The sequence below is a fragment of the Ornithodoros turicata genome, unplaced genomic scaffold (genome assembly GCF_037126465.1).
Source record: "Ornithodoros turicata isolate Travis unplaced genomic scaffold, ASM3712646v1 Chromosome55, whole genome shotgun sequence".
NCBI classification, from domain to species: domain Eukaryota; kingdom Metazoa; phylum Arthropoda; class Arachnida; order Ixodida; family Argasidae; genus Ornithodoros; species Ornithodoros turicata.
Genome location: NW_026999383.1, coordinates 271,012 through 286,045, shown reverse-complemented (window position 1 = coordinate 286,045; position 15,034 = coordinate 271,012). Strand labels below are relative to the sequence as shown.

The window sequence follows — 15,034 nt, the reverse complement described above, 5'->3', positions numbered from 1 at the left end:
CGGGTCCACTCAACCGCCAGGATCCCCCTTTCCCCAGACACGGGAAAGCCACGCACAGCTATACGTGGGGGTCTCCCTCCTGCGGCGACCCAACCGTGAGTGCAGGAGGGGGCTACTGCGGCTACTGCCGGGCGATGGGGGCGCCAAGTTCCCGACGCCGGGAGAGGTAATGTGACGTTGCATACCAACACCACTGGGTGCAAGTATGCTCTCAGTGTCCAACGCAACGACGTAGTTCTACTGCTGCATGTACTGTATTTTAGTAAACTCTACAAAACTTTTTCCCGGCTCGCAAAATTCCAACAGGATTTCGTTCACGTCCGTGCAAAGGCGTCGATGTTTCGCCATGCTCTCTTCCTTCACGAAAGAGCGTGTGCAGCGTTCGCATACGAAATGGTTACTTCTTGTTGTCAACAAGCGTTCGAGGGACTTAATTCCAAAAAAATGTTCATCTACTTCCAACAAGTGAATTTTCTTTTCCCATTCTAGTTTTGGGGGTCGCGACACATGTACTCCCTGATCGACGTACGCGTACACGTACACGGAAATATTGTTTTGGTTTTCGAATTTGTCAAGATCAGAGAAGGATACAGGAAAGTGTCTAGGCCACCAGTACTCTGTTGCATAATTTTCATATTTTTTCCATCGGTTCCTTTCCTGTGGGTGCAAGAGGGCGAGGGTATTGTATTTAAAGCACTCGCCCTCCTTACGCTCTGGTAAAGGGACATTCGTTAGGACATTCCTACGACTAGCCAAATTAGTGGGAAGTACCTCATTGCACCCGAATTTTTTAGTTTTCACAGAGGAAATACACATTTGAACTTTTTGGACGTCAGTGGATACAAACCCACTACCCTCGCGCTGGTAATTTTCAATGCGCCTGGCGGACTCCTGAATCACATCCATCAAAGTATTTGCGATAGCTCCGTCGCTATGGACTTCGCGAGCAAGCGCCATGAAATGAGCTATGTGTGCGGTTACATCCCCTCGATTTTCTTTCATCATTAGAACGTCAGAACAAATGCAAAACCTAAAGGGTATTCTTTGCGCTCGCAAAATAGCAATTATATTGTGGAGGTGGTTCATTAAATATTGTCGCAAGTCCTCTACTTCCTGATCGTGAACAGATGCCAATAGCACAAACGCTTTGACGATACCTCGAAATGCACTATCAGTTTGAAAGAAAGGCAGGAAGGAAATGTCCACATAGGGATGTGATCGCTCGACGTGAGCATGCAATGTGCCAGGTGAAATGTCTGGAGAAGATGGTGAATTCTTTTCCAATGGCTCATCATCCCTAATATCATGAGGATCAAAAAAGCAGAACACGCATCTAGGCACTGAAAAAAAAAAGAAGAAACACTAAGAAAACGTGCACCACAGAGCGTGGATGAAAAATACTTACTTTTGAAGCGAGCTCCGCACACTCCCGAAGCGATGTGAAGACTGCTGCCTCTTTACACATCCCCCCACTTATATAGCGGCGACCTCGCTGCATGCCCCAACATGCACGGGTGCGAGTAGTCGTCATAGCCTAAAAATAACTAGCTCTGGATGTTCGAGATCGCAGCTTGCCCTTGGCTTCACGTAATGCTCCGTCCGCCTACACCATTGCCGCACCTGAGCGCAAAGTTCGCGCTCTCATCACATGTCATTCGGATATGCAAGTTGCTTCCATGAGCATGCACACAACCATCCCTTTTTGTTCACAGTGGCTGTGGAATTTCAATAATATTACTCAAATGAAACAAATTGCAGTGAAATGCAGATTCGTCTCAGACAGGAATTTCTATCCTCAGCGTTAAACCCTCAGATACCAGCATTTCTGCTCGAATAGCAAAATAGCAATGACTTCAAAAATTAAACACATGCTAACAAACTACCATCAACTAACAAAACACCCATTTCTGCTTTCTGCACAAAACACGGCGAGATTTGGTGTTTCTTATAAGAAAAATACGACGCGCAGCAGTTGCTTATCCTTGCGTGAAGTTTGCAATCAATGATGATGGAGTGATATTTTATCTTATTTGAATCAGTAGTGACTCCCCTATTTAGTGAATGGTAGTGTGGTTATGAAAACTGGTTTGTTTAAAAATGATAAGAGCTACAGGGTGTAGCGAATGCTGTTCTCCTTTTACACCCTGTAATATTTCTTGTGAAATATTTATATGCAAGCAAACAAAAGTACAAAGAAATGAATCCCATTCTGTATTATAATTGCTGCACGCTGTTCTTGGATGCATAGGCAACATGCATTCCTGAGATGCTGTGTTTCTTTTTTGCTTTGGGACGGTCGACTGGCGATATCGTATTACATCCGGCGGGAAGGCCTATTGTTTCGCATTGGCATATGCGTGTTCCCCGTTTTGACGATGGTTGGATAATTATTGACGTGAGGAATAATATGAATTTATGTGGCTGTGAATAGACTTTGGTTTTTTGCTCGTTGTGAGGCACAAAAATGTGTGAGTGTGCGTGCGCGTTTGTGCAGCTGGGACCCCACTTGACAAGTAAGTTCATTGTGTTTGACTTCAGTGGTATTGCCGATATTGCCGTATATTATGCCGACTGTGATTTTTGTTTGTTTGAAAAACAAGGTTTATCGCATTTTCAATAGAGTGGACTGAGCTACACATGATATGTGCTTTCTTCAAGCAGCGTGCTTTATATTCTTATCGAATCGCTCACGCCTGTATAACAAATTCAGAAAGCAGATGTGAATGGGTGTGTTCCTCAGGTTGTGTGTTTGCCACACAGGCTTAATTTTTGCGAATATTGTATTTTTCTGTTTAATAATTTTCTGGTGGTAGAAACTGTGTTTTGTCATGCTTGACGCTTTGCTATTCGAGCAGAAGTGCGTGTAATTTCTTATTTTTCACTGTCGCTCGTTGTGTCTGTGTTGTGTGTGTGTGTGCGCGCGCAACTGTGACCCCACTTAACCAGTAAGTACATTGTGTATGCCTTTTCATGTGACTCGAGTGATAAATTTATGTGGTATTGCATGAAATGTTGGTTTAAAAATAAGGGTTGTTGCGCTTTCATAGCAGTGGCTTGTTATTGTAATTTTCACTCGTAAAAAAAATCAGCGTATATCGTATTATGCTGGTGCGAGTAGAAGTGATTTTCCCAATTCGATTTGTGTACCCTTGTCCTGTGCTTTCTTTTCACAGGGACAACGCAACTGTGTATGTAGCATTATGCAATTATTATCTGATAGCAGAAATGAGTGCCTTTTTCTCCGTTTATTAGCACGCGCTTCGTTTTTTCTTTCTTCTTTTTTTTTGCAGTTATAGCTATTCAAGCAAAAGTACGTGTAATTTTTCATGGCTCTTTTCTTCTTTCACTGCTAAAGCAGAAGAAAATCACTTGGTAAAGCTGAATAGTGTTCTATCACGGAAAGTGGGTTTGTTTGTTTTAGTTTGTTTGTTTGTTAGATTTTTATTGGGTGCTCGATGAAGTAGGCGGTGCTTAATCTGGCAGTTATGGGTATTTGAGCAGAAATGTTGGTATCTGAGCCAGGAGTAGAGATTCCAATCCCTGCTGGAAATAAAGGGCATGATCTCAATGAATTCTCCCGCAGTTCCAATGAGATTCAATGTGAAATCAGACGACCAATTTATTCAATGTGCATAAGAGGAGTATTTCTCATTAAGGGAATTGGGAGTTTTGCAGGGAAGCGGCCTTCGCGACGACGTGTTCCACCATGTTGTGTGGCGAAGGCTGCGCACAGGGAATAAAGAACCAATTCAAGGAATTGGTCTAATGAGTATCAATGAGAAACGCTGACTTCCAATTGATTTAATGAGATACTCCACCAATACAAGGAATGCGAAGCCAATTGAATGAATTGGCCCAATGTGAACGAATGACACACGATCATTCCCAACTGAAGGAATGAGATGCTACCTTTTCGGCGCCGTAGCACGTTTCCCCATCCGCGCTCCAAAATAGTTCGCGTGATTTTAAATGTTTTTGAATATTTCCTCAAAGGTACAGGAGCCGTGGTATAACCTACTGTTGCGCCTCCCACTTGAAGCTATTGTGTTGCAATTCATGCAATATTGCACTGCACAGAAGTGGAAGCGTCTGCCAGTCGCCAGCGGAATAGTCAGTCTCTCATGAATCGTCGAAGTGTGAGGATGGCGGTCGCGCATCTGCATCAATTCGCCCTTTATCTTTATGATTTTTGCCGTTTTAAGGTACGTAGTTGACGTGTAAGGCGTTCCTGCTCTTTGTATGCCTGTACCCCTGCAGGTATTATGAGCTGTGACGGAAAGATAGCAAGATGAAGTGGAGTGTTTTAGTGACTGTTACCAACCGCGCTGTGTAAAACGGTTCGTAATATGCTTTTTTGCCTTCTGACATTATAGCGACGTCATTTGAAATTGTATTTGAAATATTATATGAAGTGTATCTGAAATGCTATTTCGTGCAGGTTGAGCCTGTACAAGGCGGCAGGCAAGGGAGTCTTTGTCACGGTGTGACTATCACGACGTCGTGGGAACGCAGTCTCGCCTAAGTTGGATATGCGTTAATTTTCGCTCAAGAACGGCAGGCTAGACCGTAAATCGTGAGGCGGCAGGTGTACAAGACAGTGAAGAACATGGTCGTCGAAAAACTCAGTGATTGAAGAAAATTTCCCCCCTGCGTTGTGCGCTGTTCGTTGTTTGGACGTTGCGAGAACGAGCCTCCATGGATTACGGTAGTGTGTGTTGGTGATGAACGTAGGTACGCCTTCAAAGACGCGTAAGTGCTGAATTGAGTATTTGTTCGTGCTATTTATTGTTTCGTGTGGTTTCTCAGTTCCATGAATACTCACACATGTGCAAGTCATTTGAAATAACTTTTCGTTTTTGTGTCTTGCTATTTGTCATAGTTTCACACCTACTGTATTGTTATGTGAACAATAAATTTTCACGAAGAAACCACACCGAGTGTATTTTTTTTTTGCAGCCACAACTTCTTTCATACTTCAACGTAACTTTCATTAGGAGCAACGGTTTTGAATGTTACTACTCATTAAAAAAGTGCATTGGCAGGGAGAATATCAGGGTGACTTCAGTGGGAAATTCCATAGTGCAGCACGTTGGCTCAATGGGACGCAAGACTGACCTCGAATGAATTTGTATGGGTGCTATTCAATGTGTCTCGAATTGGGCCCCATTGACTTGTACAGAGGATTTTCATTGAGACCAATTAAAACGCCAGTTGTGTCCAATATAATATTTGTTCCAAATTATCTATTGGGAATTGGAATTTCAGTTGATTTTTTAATGGTGTTTGTCTGAAAGACGTCCAATTGAATTCAATGAGTTTTTCGGAAAATCTTCAATGGGACCATTTCTAGCAGGGATAAAGCACCTCTCCTTGTGCATTCCTGAGCTGCTGTGTGCGCGCGCGTGTGTGCTTTTTCCCTTGTTTGTGACGTCATCATGGCATGTTGGGGCTTGTTTAGCAGTGTTACAATTTCACCCGCCGCTAGTATCTTGTTGTTATCTTGTGTTAGTGGCGTAGCGATGTGTGGTGACCTGAGGTCTTAAGCCTTTTCCCTCATCGCTTAAGTGAATTTGTGTACCCTTGTCCTGTGCTTTCTTTACGACGATGCGGCTGTGGATGTAGCATTGTGCAAGAATTATCTGATAGCAGAAATGGGTGTTTTGTTAGTTGATGGTAGTTTGTTAGCATGTGTTTAATTTTTGAAGTCATAGCTATTTTGCTATTCGAGTAGAAATGCTGGTATCTGAGGGTTTAACGCTGAGGGTAGAAATTCCTGTCTGAGACGAATCTGCATTTCACTGCAATTTGTTTCATTTAAGTAATATTATTGAAATTTCACAGCCACTGTGAACAAAAAGGGATGGTTGTGTGCATGCTCATGGAAGCAACTTGCATATCCGAATGACATGTGATGAGAGCGCGAACTTTGCGCTCAGGTGCGGCAATGGTGTAGGCGGACGGAGCATTACGTGAAGCCAAGGGCAAGCTGCGACCTTGAACATGCAGAGCGAGTTATTTTTAGGCTATGACGACTCCTCGCACCCGTGCATATTGGGGCATGCAGCGAGGTCGCCGCTATATAAGTGGGGGGATGTGGAAAGAGGCAGCAGTCTTCGCATCGCTTCGGGAGTGTGCGGAGCTCGCTTCAAAAGTAAGTATTTTTCATCCACGCTCCGTGGTGCACGTTTTCTTAGTGTTTCTTCTTTTTTTTCAGTGCCTAGATGCGTGTTCTGCTTTTTTGATCATCATGATATTAGGGATGATGAGCCATTGGAAGAGAATTCACCATCTTCTCCAGACATTTCACCTGGCACATTGCATGCTCACGTCGAGCGATCACATCCCTATGTGGACATTTCCTTCCTGCCTTTCTTTCAAACTGATAGTGCATTTCGAGGTACCGTCAAAGCGTTTGTGCTATTGGCATCTGTTCACGATCAGGGAGTAGAGGACTTGCGACAATATTTAATGAACCACCTCCACAATATAATTGCTATTTTGCGAGCGCAAAGAATACCCTTTAGGTTTTGCATTTGTTCTGACGTTCTAATGATGAAAGAAAATCGAGGAGATGTAACCGCACACATAGCTCATTTCATGGCGCTTGCTCGCGAAGTCCATAGCGACGGAGCTATCGCAAATACTTTGATGGATGTGATTCAGAAGTCCTCCAGGCGCATTGAAAATTACCAGCGCGAGGGTAGTGGGTTTGTATCCACTGACGTCCAAAAAGTTCAAATGTGTATTTCCTCTGTGAAAACTAAAAAAATTGGGTGCAATAGGGTACTTCCCACTAATTTGGCTAGTCGTAGGAATGTCCTAACGAATGTCCCTTTACCAGAGCGTAAGAAGGGCGAGTGCTTTAAATACAATACCCTCACCCTCTTGCACCCACAGGAAAGGAACCGATGGAAAAAATATGAAAATTATGCAACAGAGTACTGGTGGCCTAGTCACTTTCCTGTATCGTTCTCTGATCTTGACAAATTCGAAAACCAAAACAAGATTTCCGTGTACGTGTATACGCGTACGTCGATCAGGAAGTACATGTGTCGCGACCCCCAAAACTAGAATGGGAAAAGAAAATTCACTTGTTGGAAGTAGACGAACATTTTTTTTGGAATTAAGTGCCTCGAACGCTTGTTGACAACAAGAAGTAACCATTTCGTATGCGAACGCTGCACACTCTCTTTCGTGAAGGAAGAGAGCATGGCGAAACATCGACGCCTTTGCACGGACGTGAACGAAATCCTGTTGGAATTTTGCGAGCCGGGAAAAAATTTTGTAGAGTTTACTAAAATACAGTACATGCAGCAGTACAACGACGTCGTTGCGTTGGACACTGAGAGCGTACTTGCACCCAGTGGTGTTGGCATGCAACGTCACATTACCTCTAGCTTCTGTGCTGTGCTCGTGCGTACCCATGACTCGAAGGTGATGCGCATTAGAACACACCATGGGGAAGATGCGGCAAAGCAGTGTGTGAAGGCGCTCATGGAAATGCGTGATGAAATGATTGCCTTGAACGCCTGCCCCGCTGCAATGGTGCTGAGCGATGAACAACAAGCCAAGCACAGAGCTGCCACCCACCGTGCATACTGTAAACGGGAATTCGCAAAAGACCTGCCTCGTGTCCGGCATCATGATCATTCGAAGCATTGTACTGCGGGTGAGACAAATTATATTGCGACACTGTGCAACCCCTGTAACGTCGCGTGCACTACCAGAGAAAAATTGCCGATCATGGTCCACAATTTGTCTTATGATCTGGCTGGACTGTTACGGGAATTTCACGTTCTCGGGTGGAAGCGACCTCTCTTCATTGTGGCCAGCTCCATGGAAAAAATTCGTTTGTTCGAAATTGGTACCTTCCTCTTCAGAGATACCATGCAGTACCTAAATTCGTCACTTGGGGAGCTTGTGGAAACCGTCAAATCCATGGGGGGTGCAGAGGCGTTCCAATGCTTGAAGCAGATATTTGGAGATGACCAGAAAATTTTGCTTCGTAAAGGTGTGTTCCCTTACAGTTACCTTAGTTCTTTTGCAGTGTACGACGAGTTGAGGCTCCCAGAAAAATCCACTTTTCGAAATGATCTAACTGGGGAAGATGTAAGCGACGAGGACTACCAGTACGCTGTGCATGTATTTGAACATTTTGGGTGCTCGAGTTTACGGGATTATAACACACTGTACCTGAAAACGGATGCCCTATTGCATGCAGACATAATGCAGCACTTCAGACGCCTGTGCTACAGCGCACGCGGATTGGAATTGCTTCATTGCGTTTCTCTCGCATCCTATTCGTGGCAATGCACATTAAATTATACGAATGCAAAATTGGAATTGATTACCGATGAGGAAATGTAGAGAACCATCGAATTGGGCGTTAGAGGCGGGCTCCGTCAGGCGAGCAGGCGTCATTTACGTGCCAGTAACCCTCTGTGTAGTGGTTATGATCCTGATAAAGAGGAGGTGTACATATCATACATAGATTGCAACAATCTTTACGGATTTAGTATGATAAAGCACCTCCCTGTCGGTGATTTCGAATGGGTCGAGGATTTTAGCTCTGTGGATTTGATGCGTCACCCCATGGATTCGGAGGTGGGGTATGTGTACGTATGTGACTTGGAGTATCCAAAATCTATCCGCGCTCTAACAAGGTACTTCCCCCTGGCTCCCGAGAAGGCAGTCATCCCAAAGGAATGGCTCTCATCATTCCAGCGAGGGCTTCTCGAAGAATTAATGTATCAGCCTGCTAACAGCAAAAAGCTGTTGCTCACGTGCACGGACAAGGTCGAGTACGTCGTTCATTATGCGTTGCTCGCACTCTATTGTAGATTGGGCATGAGGGTGACGAAAATTCACCGAATTCTAAAATTTCAACAGGCACCATTCCTGCGTCCCTACATCGAGGACAATGTTGCCAGACGCATTGCCTCGGGCACGACATTCGGAAAAAATCTCTATAAACTCTCAAATAATGCGGTATTCGGCAGAACGCTTTTATATAAATCTAACATGCGGGACATTCGAGTGGCCTTCAATGAGGAGACGGCGAGTCGCCTCGGGAGTCGGGCAGAATGTGTGCGGATGGAAATTTTGTCCCAGGATTGTGTCATGTACGAAATGTGCAAACAAAAAGTGCGATGCGATTTCCTGCTCCAGATTGGGTTTACGATTTTAGAACTCAGTAAATTAACCATGTACTCATTCTACTATGAAACCTTGCTGAGCAAGCTCACTTGTCTGGTGATTACCTGCTACTTTGACACGGATTCTTTGATCCTCGGCCTATTCTGTAAGGACTACGAAGATAAGTTACGAGCGATCGCCGACGACCACTTAGATCTGTCTTCCTTTGATCAGGATCATCCACTGTACGGTGAAAAGAATCGTGGAAGACTTGGGGCATTCAAAAGCGAACCTGGTAGTGTACCTATCGAAGAAGTAATATGCTTGAAAGCTAAAATTTACTCCATCAAACTAGCTGGAGAAAAGCAAATTGCAAGAGCTAAAGGGGTAAAGAAAAATATTTTACGCAAGCACCTCCTCCATGAGACATACTACGATACCTTGTTCAATCATACGAGCGTATCGAACGAGCAAGTATCGATCGTTGGAAAGAAACAGTGCATGTACACCATCAGAAACGTCAAAAGAAGTCTGATGGCATACGACGACAAGCGATACCTGTGCAATGACATCGACTCCTACCCTTACGGAAGCTGTGAATATGGTAAGTTTAAATGGATGATGTAAATAGTGAAGCTCATAATGTTCTTTCATCTCTTCAGAAGATGTGCAGGAAGGGAATTAATGCTTCTGTCATATACTGTTCTCTCCTGCGGTTTGCCTCTGGGTCATGGATAGAGAAGGACGAGTGCCTGGGTGATCCACATGGTTCTTATGCGAAAAATGCCATGGATGCGAGCGGAGATGTACGGCGTGCATGGATGTGTCCCCAGGGAGAACTACAATATCTCCGAGACTGCCATGATGTACTCAATAAACATTGAAAACTATTTACCATGTTTTTGTGTCCCAACCATTGCCGAGAGTCGCTCAGGCTAAAAAAGAAGGCTGCCCGGATCAATAAGCAATTTGTGGGAACTGTGAGCTGGCCTAGAAATGAATCGGATTGATCAATGAGTGGTTGTCTATTATGCAGCTGGAATTATGAAGGAATATGCAGTTGAAAGCGTGTGACCGAGTAACCTGTGAGTAGGAATGACCAATGAGTCTATCGAACATGTATGACAGGAAGCCAACAAGCCAATCACTAGGTTTTAGAAATGAATGAAAGTGACCACCCCTGGACCAATAGACAGGTGAGCGATTTGGAAACCTATGAGCCGACTTAGAATTGAATAGAATAGATAATTTTGGTGTTTATGAGCGAGTGAGCAGATGTGGCAATGAAGGGTAGCCAATCACATAGAAATTGGATGAATCACCATGAAGTTGTGGAGCCTGGATTGGACCTGGCTTGACCTGGGTTAGAAATGGGTGGTGGATTAGAAATTCCTACAACTGGATTAGAAAAAGTGGCTGTTGTGCGTGACGGCTCTATACTACTTCTGTACAACTTACCAAGGCGCTACCGCGACAGTGGGATACGTTGCACGCTACGCTGATCGTCGTCGACGATCACATGACCCACGCTGGTTCCTTGAATGAGGTGACCGATCTTTTCATTCGGGGTTCCCAACACGCCAACACGTCGATCTTCTTACTCGTTCAACACATCTTTTTCAACAGTAGCCAATTTAGATCTATGTCCTACAACGCCAGTTACGTCGTGCTGTGGCGCACCGTGCGCAGCGTACACCAGATGGAACATTTCGGGCAACAGCTATTTGGCAGAAAAATATTGAAGTATTCTCTGGACGCATATAAACAAGCGATGTCGTCGCCTCATGCTTATTTACTCGTGGATCTTCACAACTATACGCACGAGGATCACAGGTTGCGTAGCAATATCTTTACGGGTGAACGTCAATATATCTACGCTCCGAAAATGAATCTCCGCCCTCACCTCACTCAAAGTACTCTCCACTCTACCCCCTCCGCACCGTCGCGACGTCGTGAGACATTCTTTTCCGTCCGACATGAACACCTCTTCGAAATTTGCCTCAATGTATTGAACGGAAAGGTGGCTCCTGCTCCAGACACGTTCGCGCGTTTGAAGAAGCACAAACGCCTCTTACGACGGCTCGCCTACAAAAAAATTCACAAGAATCCGCAACGTTTGAAGCGCTATCTGTCTCAGCAGCGAGGACAGGGCGTTCTTTCTTCAGTGGTTCCTCTCCTGCTTTCTGCCGTGTTGAACCTCGTCGCCAATGACCAAGAAAATTGAAGTGAGCACCTCCTCCATCGGAAACATTCTTTCCTCGAAGGAGAGTGACGACGTCAAAGTGAAACTGATACTGCAAGCACTGTATCGCATACTCAAGCAGTACAGATTCGACCCCTACGACAATAAAAACCTTCATTTCCTGAAAGAAACTTCCTTCAGGAGAAGAACCTTTCTGGTTCTCGAAAGTCTCGAAACTATTGCGCCTGATTTCTCTGCCCAAATCTCGCGAGCCTCAACAGCAGCAGCAAGCCTTCATTGCGTGGACGACTTATGGAGAGACGTGAGAAACCAGAGGGTGGTTTGGGGGGAGTGGACCGCTACGGAAACGCGCGTCACATGGGCATCAAGAAGGCTCTTGCCATTATCAGAAAGCTGGACGCCTACACTCTACACCATCCAGTCAGAAGAACGTTTAATAGGAGACGCATCATCGCGCTCAAGATCAACGACGTGTGGCAAATGGATCTCGCCGACTTTTCAAAATACAAGAGGTTCTACGATGGCTACCGCTACATTCTTTCTCCCGCTAAAGGCGAAGCGTCCCGCCGAAATGAAAAGGGCCATGATTAGACTTTTTTGGGTAGGCAACGCACCTACACACACCTTTTGCGACAGAGGAGGGGAATTGTATAACAAGACCGTCAAGGAGTACCTGTAACGAAAGAAGGTTCACTTGTATTCCACCTCCTCTCCCGTAATCAAGGCATCGCAGGCGGAACGGGTGATACGCACTTTACGCGACAGAATATTTCACTATTTTAGAGTAACCGGAAAATACCACTTCGTTTCGGTGCTTCTCAAGATCGTGCGCGACTACAACAACACCAAACACAGGACGGTGGGCATCAGCCCTTCCGAAGTCACGCCCGAAAACGAATTGGAGCTGTTCAATAAGATAAATGGGAAGCCCGTCGTACCCTCCGTGAAAAAGAAGCTCAAAGTGGGGGATAAAGTGAAGGTCCTACTACACAGAAAATGTTTTCATAAGAGCTCGGAAGGGAGTTGGTCGCCACAGATTTTCACCGTCTCCTGCTTGAGAGACACCTCCCCTCCCGTTGTGCACCTGGAAGATTAATGGGGTAAGGAAGTGGAGGGATCTGTCTACCCCGAGGAGGTACTCGTCGTAACCCGAGGCACCAATCAGCCTTGGCCAGTAACGAAAGTGCTGAGAAAGAAGAAAGTGAATGGTCAAGAGCTTCACCTCTGGTTTGGTTACGACAAAGAACACGACAGTTGGGTTACGAGCAGCGGCGTGGTCTAGATTGGGAAATGGCGTCAGACATCTACGTCCACCTCCTGTCGAACGCCAGCAGGATAAGTTTCCCTCGAATAAACCCAACGCCTTCACGGTAGCTTTCGACAGCCTGCTTCAGATCTCGAATCACTATAAAGTCGGTCTGATGGACCTCGGCATAAGGAACGATTTTTTAAATATCGGGTACGAAAGGCAAGATGCGAAAATCGAGGTTTCTTTCGAGGACACGCTCGAAGCCGGTCACCTCGGTCACCTTGGATCTCGAGAGGGATTTGAGAAAAGCCCTTTCGGAAATTAACGTTTCTTTCGCGTAAAATAAATCGCGATACGACTTCGTCTTACCCGTAGACGTGAAAGCCGTGGAATTGGACCCTCGGCTCGCACAGGCGCTCGACGCCTCGCTAGCTTCGCGCGAAGCAGGTCTTGCGGTCAAGCCTCCCAAATTGAGTGAACGCGAAGACACCTTCATCTTATTGGAGCACGCCGCACCCGTCGCTTTGGGCGACGTCACTTTGAATTCGGAAACCACGTCCCTACGTAACACACTCAACAAGTACTTCCAGACAAACAAGCTGGACGCCTCGCTAGAGTTTGCGGATAACGTCTACTCTCTGGAAACGCCGAAAGGGTTCCACGTACCGGAACCCCTTTTAAACCTGCTACAGCTCACACCCGTCGAGGGACACGGAGAAACACTACGCGTCTCCCTTCCCGTAGCTAGCCAATTTTCTTCCACGATCAAGACGAAAATCCCTCGATCTTTGCAAGTACATCTGCCTCCCGGCTATTATGCGACGCCGCAAGCACTTCTGGATGCGATTAACCAGCGCGTAGGCGGACGCGCGCGCTTCAGCTTCGACGGAACCGAACATAAATGTAAAATTCGGCTTTCAGAGGGAACCTCCACCTTAAGACTTTCCGAGTACCTGGTCGTGCTTTTCGGCTTCGAATCGCGTACCCTGTTCACAGAGGAGGATGCCACGAGCTCCGTCGAAGTACTCCTGGAACCCCCGTTTCACAACATAATCGTCTACACGGATATCGTGGAACTCACGCACGTCGGAAGCGGAAAAAAAACGATATTAAAAATACTACCCTTTTATTACGAGAAAGACAAGCACGTCGTCACCTACACGTTAGATAACATCCAGTATTTTAACCTGTCTCAATTCGAAATTCCCTCAGTGACGATTGTTCTCGCGGACGAAACGGGAAGACGTTTGCCCTTGCGGTCCGAAGGTAGAACCAATTTAACATTACATTTCAAATATGTACCGTAATTCCCCCAAAATAATTCCTGTGTACACGGGACCCGTTTTCCAGCGAGAGGGGGTGTGTTGAGTAACATATCGAAGTTTATCGTTCCCATCTGGCAACAAATAAAACCGATCGCCAAGAGAACGTTGAAGCGCTTGGCGCTGAATTTGGCCGACGGCGAAGGAATATCGCGCGCAGTAAAAGAGACGGCCATAGCCATAGCCATAGGGAGAGACGTACTGGATTCCATGGAGGGCTCTGGAAATAACAATGGAAAGAAATGCCGCAAAAGACAACAAAAGGTGCCGACACACGACGCACCTGCAGATATCTTTGGTACGCCGTGAAGGTCACACATCCGCTGCGCGCTCCGTCCATCATGACGTCAACGAAACACAAAAACCAGTCGCCGCTCTGTCTGACGAGTGACGTGATGATATTCGAACCCCCTTCCGTTCAATACGGAGTGGAAGATACTTCGTACCAACTCTTTTATCCGGTCAACGGGGTAAATAATAGAGTGATCGAATTTTCTATTCAAAATTTGCAAAGGGCGCACTTGGATCTCTACGGCAGCTTCGTGTCGTTGACCACGCGCTTTGTTCGTGACGACGGGGAAGAAATGGACGAGAAAGATGTCGTTTTCCCAATTAACCATCTGTTGAGCGGCATGTTTAAGACGGTCACCGTTTCTGCAAACAACAAGCTCGTCAGTTCCAACGACTTGTACGCCTACAGGAGTATTTCGGACGTCGTGCTTCATTCCACGCCCCTGGCTCAAGGAACAGTGGACGCGGCTGGACTCTTTGTCAAGGACGACGAACATTTAAAAAACGATTACGATGTTTCGTCTCGCGGTCCGAAACAACGTTAGGAAGCGACGAAGGGTGGCAAATACTTTAACCTGGTCGGACAGATCAATACCGACCTGTTTCAACAGCCGCGCCTGATGGTACCTGCCGTCGAAATTCGCGTCGTTTTCTAGTTAAACAACGACGAATTTAAACTCATATCGGCCCCCAGCGACAAGAAAACGTACAATTACGAGGTGGACATTAAAGAAATGACGTTACAGTTGAAAAAGGTTATCCCTGGTGAACAGGTGTTGCAGGAAGCGGAGCACATCGCTCGAGTGAGCTCGGCAGAGAAGATTCGTGCTGTGC

At 45.8% G+C, this 15,034-nt stretch overlaps 1 long non-coding RNA gene across 1 annotated transcript; it reads left to right on the top strand.

Moving 5' to 3' along the window:
- Positions 1-4,270: 4,270 nt before the first annotated feature.
- LOC135374367 (uncharacterized) lies at positions 4,271-4,931 on the top strand. The gene is made up of 2 exons (XR_010416864.1): positions 4,271-4,337; positions 4,439-4,931. It is a non-coding gene; the product is annotated as an uncharacterized LOC135374367 (long non-coding RNA).
- Positions 4,932-15,034: the final 10,103 nt, after the last annotated feature.